The sequence below is a fragment of the Lathamus discolor genome, unplaced genomic scaffold (assembly GCF_037157495.1).
Source record: "Lathamus discolor isolate bLatDis1 unplaced genomic scaffold, bLatDis1.hap1 Scaffold_66, whole genome shotgun sequence".
Taxonomy (NCBI): Eukaryota; Metazoa; Chordata; class Aves; order Psittaciformes; family Psittacidae; genus Lathamus; species Lathamus discolor.
The window spans coordinates 1286995-1294699 of NW_027069383.1; the positions used below are offsets into that span (position 1 = coordinate 1286995).

Consider the following 7705-nt stretch of genomic DNA (forward strand, 5'->3'; position numbering starts at 1 on the left):
AAGCAAGGTGGGCACTGCCGCCCTAAGTAATGTTGGGTCCTGCTGTCCCGAGATCTGCACTGGAGCCTTAAGTTCTCCAGTCAGAGGCCAAGTTCTCCACTCACAAACTAACTTCTCCATTGAAACATTAAGTTCTCCATTCACAAAGACCATCATTCATAAAGTAATTTTTCTATTTAGAAACTAGGACCATCTTTCTGACAGAAAGTTCTCCACTCTGACACTATGACCAGGACTCTGAGACTAAGTTCCCCTTTCAGAGACTAAGACCTGCATTAGGAAACTAACTTCACCATTCAGAGACTAAGTTCACCATGCTGAGAATAAACCAGCACTCAAAGACTGTGTTCACCATTCTGAGACTAATACTGGTACTCTAAGACTAAGTTCACCTTTTGAGACTAAATTCTCCATTCTAAGACTAAGACCGGCCTTCTGAGACTAAAACCACATTCCAATACTGACACCAAAGTTCTCATACTGACACCAGCTTTCTAATACTAATAGCAACACTCTAAAAGCCACACTATCATTCTACAACCAATCCCATTAACATCGACCTTGCATTTAGTTTAGACTGCCACACCAACACTCAGAATTTCTTCCCTAATGAGTGACAACAGCCCCAACCTGTCTTCCGAACTCCTCAGGAACTATGTTCCCGAGAACACCGAAAATGCCCTGCCTGAGAAAATCCCGTCCCTGCACCGGCCTGCACCCAAACATAGGCGATGAACATCACCTCTCAGACCGGCCAGGACCCGAGAAAAAAAACCCAGCTGGGGGAGGATAAACCCCTCCCCTGGCTGGTTTTTTTTTTTTTTTCCCCTAAAAATCCAAAAAGGAGAACTCTTTCAGTCTACAACACACTCCCCACACACAAGTAAAGCACTAAGCTTACACCGAACGCATCGCCCTCCAACTCCATGCCACCTCCCACAACTACATGCCATGGTCACAACATTTCCTAAGCAAACACATATACACACACGCCAAGAGAACACTATAGACTCTGTGACACCAAAAAGACAAACTCTCTCGTGGAAGACCACTCCCAAGATGGAATGCTCTGTCTGTCTCAATCGCCAGTGGGTCGATGGGACAGAGACAGTGAGGCTCCCGCAGAGCCCCAGAACGAAGTCTGACCTAACCGTGCGATTCCAACACCGACCGCCGAAACTGCTGTGACGGTCCGGCTGTGAGCCCGACTCTGAAACTGTAATTGTTGCGATGAAACACCCTCCCTTTCCCTCTCCCCCGTGCTACCTTTCAAACTCTTGCCTGCCATCCTGACCTCATCTCCTGCCCTCCGGCTCCAAAAAGGAGTCCATCTATTCAGGTTCCGTAGTGGTGTGGGTCTTGAGCCAGCCTCATGGCTCGGAGCTCCCATGTCACAGTCCCAAAAAAGTTTCCAAGTGGTGCTCTGGGGCTCCCCTCCCCTGCAAGACCTGAGAGAGTAGAGACGAGTGACCGTCACTCTGGGGAGAAGTGACTGACCCTGCAGTCATTCTCCTTACCTCCCCGACTCCCTGCGAGTACTCATCCGGCACCAAAGGCGACTGCACAGCAGCTGCGAGAAAGACTGTGAACCCTGCCATCGTACTGGGCTATGGTGTCAGTCGCCAGCCCAGTATAAAACCCTCTTAGCTTCGTACATCCCCTCTAACTGTGCGGCTTCGCCTCTCCCGATGCGGATGTGAAACCTGAGAAATAAATAGAAATGAATGTCTGCCGATACAGTGCTCGAAATGTCGGCCTTCTCCGTGCTAAGCCCTCCTGCCGCTGAGTTACGTCACCCTTTGACGTTTCAAATAAAAAAATGCCTTCCGATACTAAAAACTATTTTGCATTGAGCTGCTGCTTCAGCCGGTTAATGGCCTCTCACTTTAACTGGCAAGGGGGCTGGACAGAGTCAGCTCTGGGCAGACATACATTGAAAGAACAGAGCTGTAAAAACAACCTGGAGCTATGCCCTGAGAGATTACTGAATTTGAGACTCTGAGGCACGACCCCCAGCTGTGCTTTAGCTTTATAAAGCCATAAAAGCTCAAACTGAATAATAACCTGCTCCCTTTACCTGCCCAAAGACACTGCCTCTTTAACAGCCTTTCTTCCCCACCGACCTTACAACTCCTTCCTGCCCCTCTCTGGGCATGCCCTTTTTACTCACTTTTCACGAGGGCAGAGGTCCAAAGCCACACTTGAGACAAACCCCTTTTTGACTCACCGGTACATTCCTTTTCTAGCCATATACCTTTTCTTCATCTGCAAAGAAGAACGGGAATGATACACCGTTAACCAGGACATCAAGCAAAGATTACCTTTGTCACAACTCCTCCCCCTGAGAACAGCTGCAGGTTTCTTCTTGCCTCACCACCACCACTTACAAATATAGCACCTAAAAAAAACTCTACACAAAGACACTTACTAATGCACACACTGGTAAGCCTTAACATGAGCTGAAGGTCTTCACTGAAACAAGACCAATTCAAGCCTACCCCCAAAAAAACCCACCTGAAACAAACCACAAAGCTCTAAAGCCAAAAAACCTGAGCTAACACCAGAGAACACACCCTGATGAGAGCTGAACCCCAAATGAGCTCCCTGAGCAAAGACTGTGCCTCATATACCACAAGCCCCACCCGCAGCTCCTCCCTCAATGGGCTGGGGCAGGTGAGTGGCAAACCACCACCTGGGATAAAAGCACCCTGATAAGCCACAGCTTGGTCTTTGTATTACCTGGCTCTGGTTCTGTGGCTGCTCCCTGGTTGTACCAAAGCTGATCCCTGGCTGTTTGGTGAGTGCCCTGCTTGTTCTGCAATTTCTTGCTGTTTTTTCCGTGGGTATTCCTTGGCTTTGATTTTCTGTTGCGTTTTCTCTGGTTCAGATAGGTGAGACTTGGAGATTCAGACTTTGGGGCTGAGGCTCGGGGACTGAAACTCAAGGGCTGAGACTGGGGCTGAGAATCTAGGACTCAGACTCTGTGGCTAAGACTGTGGCTGAAACTGTGGCTGAAACTCTGTGGGTAAGATTGTGACTGAGACTCTGGGCCGCAGATTTTGGAGCTGATGCTGTTGGACTCAAGCTCTGTGGCTGAGACTGTTGCTGACACTCCATGGCTAAAACTATGCAATTCAGACTCTGGGGCAGAGACTGTGGAGAAGACTGGAATTCAGACTGTGGCTGAGACTCTTCAGCTAAGACTCTGGGATTCAGACTTTGGAGCTGAGGCTGTAACTGAGACTGTGGCTAAAACCATAAAATTCAGACTTTGGGGATGAGCCTGCAGCTGAAATTTTGTGGCTAAGACTCTGGGATACAGAATTAGGGGAATAGACTGAAGCTTAGACGCTGTGGCTCAGACTGTGGCTAAGACTCCGAGAAGGGACTGACTGATGCACTGCAGATGAGACTCTTGTGCTGAGACTGTTCCTAAAACCATTGCTAAGACTCTAAGATTCAGACTTTAGGGATGAGACTGGCTGAGACTCTGAACCATAACCCCTAACCCTAATATATGTAAAGGAGCCCTAAGCCTAACCCCTAGCCCAAACCTTAACCCTAAACCCTAACCCCCTAATCCTAACTACTAATGTGAACACTAACCCCTAACTCTCAACCATAATCTAACCATAACCATAGCCATAACTCTGACCTTAAACCCTAATACTAACCCTAACTCTATCCCCTAGCTCTAATCCTAACCCTAAACCTAACCCCTAACCCTAATAATAAACATAACCCTCACCCTAACCCTAACAGCAAACCTCACGGTAACCCTAACACGAACCCAAAACCTAACCCAAACCCTCATCCTAATGCTAACCCTAAGCCTCACCCCACCCCAAACCATAACCCACATGCTAAACCTAACATTAACCCTCACACTAACCCTCCTACTCACCTTAACCCTAACCGTAACCCTAACCCTACCCCTATCTCTGCCCACTTTGGATTAGCCACACCCACGAACGTGATTCTGCCACCTGAGGTCAACCCTAACCGTAACACCTAACCCTAACCCCTAACACTAACCCTAAACCTAACCCTAATCCCTAACCGTAATCCTAATCCCTAACTGTAACCCCAACCCCTAACTGTAACCCTAACTCTAACGCTAACCCTAACCCCTAACACTAAGCCTAAACCTAACTCTGGCCACATAGGGTTAGCCAGAACCACAAGCATGACTCCGCCACCCGATCTCAACCCTAACACTAACCCCTAACAATAACCCTAACACTAACCATAACCCCTAACCTTAACAGTAACCCCAAACCCTAACCCTAACTATAATCCTGATTCTAACACCTATCGCTATCCCTAACCCAACATGGGTTTATAGATGTAACGGATGTAAGGGAGCCCTATCCCTTATAGAACTATAGAAATCCCACACAAGTGTTTCACAGAAGAGACAACCCCCTGCAAAAAAACGTATGTACAAAACCCAGCACTCACAGCGACTGCAGCCATTAGCGAGGGCCTGTGCTTGAGCTACAACAGGAACTAAGAGTCACCTCAGTGCAGGACACGACTCCGTGATGAAGCACAGAGCCTGCTGGACCCCTGCACAGACAACACACAGCCAGGAGCCTGTCCACAGAGCACTGGGACAACCTGGAAACGAGAGACTGCCCAGTTCTGGAGAGGAAGAACTCCTGGACTTTATGTTGGATTAAGAGTAACGACTGGGAGAGCTGGGGATGCATGTTCAACAGTGCAAGTAGAGCGTGCCTGTGCAAGACAAGTGGACCATCTGTTTCAAAGACTCTTCCGTTAGGCATGATATTTACTATCAGATGTAAGAACCATAACAGCAGATACACCGGAAAAAAATACTAATCATTATACAGCTTCTCTGTCTATAAAATACTGAAAGGGATATGGTCATCCATTATCAAAAAGAACTGTGTTCCTCATACCAAGTAAATGCTTTTATTTCAGGTGTGTTTTGTGGAAAAACCCTGTGAAGGAGATGGTCTTTCAGTACTGAATATCATTGAGACTAAAAAGGGTAGCTGCTTGCCTGGACTTTTCTCATCCTTTAGACACGAGGAGCCAGAGGCAGCCCCCACACTGCTGCAGGGCCCCTTCAGAGCTGCCTGCTGATGCAGACGCTGGGACTAGCGGCAGCTCTTTGTGTCACGTTGAGAAAGGATGCTCTCAGCATCATTGCCAACACACTGGAGAGCTGGAACGGGCCACTTCCAGCAATGTATTTGTACTCCCTTGCTCCGCAAACAAGACGACCAGAATCAGCTTTGCCATTTAAGCCTCTCTTCCCTCGTGTGTTCTTCCTCATTCCAGACAGCTCACTGATAGCAGTGGTTTTCCTCAAGCATAGCCCATGGCAGCCAGCATGGGGAGCCAGGGAGGAGGCAGGATGGCACTGACACCCAAAAACCTCTGAGCAGTCAGGAGCTGGCAGGTCAGGAGCCAGGTCTGCCCAGAAACAAGACACTCAAGGCAGTGGGCAAGCTGAAAGCAGGCAAACAAGAGGAGAGTCTTTTCACGCAGCTATTTTGTACAGCGGCGGATAAATACAGAGCTCTCTAAGGTCACTTCTCAGTGAAAACTGCTCACAGAGATGGTCAGAAATCCCATGAAGTAACACCTCAGAAAGATGCACTCACACAGCTTAGTGCCCAACCTCACCAAGTGCTTGAAAATCACACTAGAAATCCTGCTCTGAGACAAGAAAAACACTTTTTAGGGCTATATTGATCACAAAGAGCTGGTGGCAAATAGGACAGCTGCCAAGCTGATCCAGTGCTCTTTGGATTACAGTTGCAATAGAAAGCTAAAATCCACTGGGAGAGAAACCAGGGATGCAGCTCTAATGAAAACCTAGCAAGCCACAGCTACTTCAGATTCAGAGAAGTAGATTTCAACTCCAAACTGAAATGCAGTGCTCATTTGTTAACTGCTTTCTCCACTTTCAGTCGCAATTCTGAAGCAAAGGCAGTTGCCTTTCTGTACCTGAAGCAATGGGAACAGAGCACAGCAGCACAGTCAGGATACAGAGTTAAGATGCATTTTGAGAATTTTCACATCAAATCGTTTTAGACTGCAGAAAAATTACTCAGAACTTTCCTGGCAAGTTCCATGGATAACTCCATGCTGAGAAAGATGGGGAGACATCACCAGGCACACTCCTCAGCTGGGGCCCTCACTGACTTTACTGCACCTCCAGAACAAGAACCTTGTTCTGCACTTCTTGCCATGACTGAAGTTGCCATCCCTAAGGAGGAACTCAAGTATGCAGTTTCTCTTCTCCAGGCTCAACAGCCCCACCTTTCTCAGCCTGCCTTCATACAGGAGGTGCTCCAGCCCCTGATCATCCTCACGGCCCTCCTCTGGACTTGCTCCAACAGCTTCATGTACTTTTCATGTTGAGGACACCAACATGTGCTGTAGCACAGCACAATACAGCACAGAATAGCACAGCATACCACAGCATCGGATGGCATGGCATGGCATGGAATAGCACAGCATAGCATCGCATGGGGTGGCATAGCATGGTATAGCACCACATAGCACAGCACAGTAGAGCGTAGCACAGCACAGAACAGCATAGCACAGAATAGCTCATTGGGAAGGGACCTACAACCACCGACTAGTCCAACTGCCTGACTAATTCAGGGCTGACCAAAAGTCAAAGCATTGTCCAAATAAACGCCTCTTCAACACTGACAGCCTTGGGGCACCAACCACCTCTCCAGGAAGCCTGTGCCAGCCCCTGAACACCCTCCCTGTGAAGAAATGCTTCCTTCTATGAATTGTGAGCCTCCCCTGACTCCCAGCTGTCCTGTCCCTAGATCCCAGGGAGAAGAGATCAGCGCCTCCCTGGGGTTTTAGATCCTGACAACAGTTCTGCTTCTCTTTGTTTACCAGCACGTGTATAAACTCAAACCAGTGTTCATAAACAAAGTAAGCATTCATTTAGCCTTGTGGATTCCCTGGCATGCCTGCATTACTTTTCTAAGTCGCATCTTGCCATAAGGTGACATAGATATCTCCAAAAAAAAACCCAACCTGAAAAAAAGGAAAAACTCTTGAGTCAGAGGGAAGACACAGTTAGAGCTGGATAAAGCAAATTAAAGGCAGAGCAAAAGAATCCCCTTCTTGTCTGCTCCGATGGTACCTGGTTTGGGCTGTGGGTACCCATAGGTGGAAGCCTTGCATCTCTCTTTACAAGTGTTGTCTCTCTTGCTGTAAAAGCACCGCAGCTTCAGGTGCTTCTGGTGTCAGGGCCACACTTAGTGAGATTCTTAAAGCCAGCTTAAATCCGGCCTGAAGTGGGGGGGTTGGGCTTTCTTGCTTTTTTTTCTAATAAATGTATTTCTGGATGTGTTTCAGAGAAGAACCTGGATCTTAGCGTGGTGGAATAAATCCCTGGAAAGCTTGCCAATTATTGCTGCCCAGTTGTTCTGGGTTCAGCTCTAACAGTTCTTTTTCTCCTTCTTAGCCACCAACTTAAAATGAGTTCAGAATTTTTATAAAGGATGCACAAAAGCTTTGATTCTTCATTGTCTTACATTTTGGTGCTTGGGTTTTTTTTGTTTTTTCTTTTTGATTTGTTTTTTCCCAATTCTTGTGCAGTATTATCTTAGGGTTGTATGAAACCTTCACGGAGATCCTACTGCCCTGACAGTGGAGTATCCCAGTGTCCTGGGTTGAGCAGCAGCAGTCATTTTTCTCC

At 47.6% G+C, this 7705-nt stretch overlaps 1 long non-coding RNA gene across 1 annotated transcript; it reads right to left on the bottom strand.

Annotated features, from left to right (window-relative positions):
• Positions 1-1094: 1094 nt before the first annotated feature.
• On the bottom strand, positions 1095-2581 carry LOC136006768 (uncharacterized). The gene is made up of 3 exons (XR_010609256.1): positions 2429-2581; positions 2171-2265; positions 1095-1703 (listed from the first exon to the last, which is right to left on the bottom strand). It is a non-coding gene; the product is annotated as an uncharacterized LOC136006768 (long non-coding RNA).
• Between the last annotated feature and the right edge of the window lie 5124 nt (positions 2582-7705).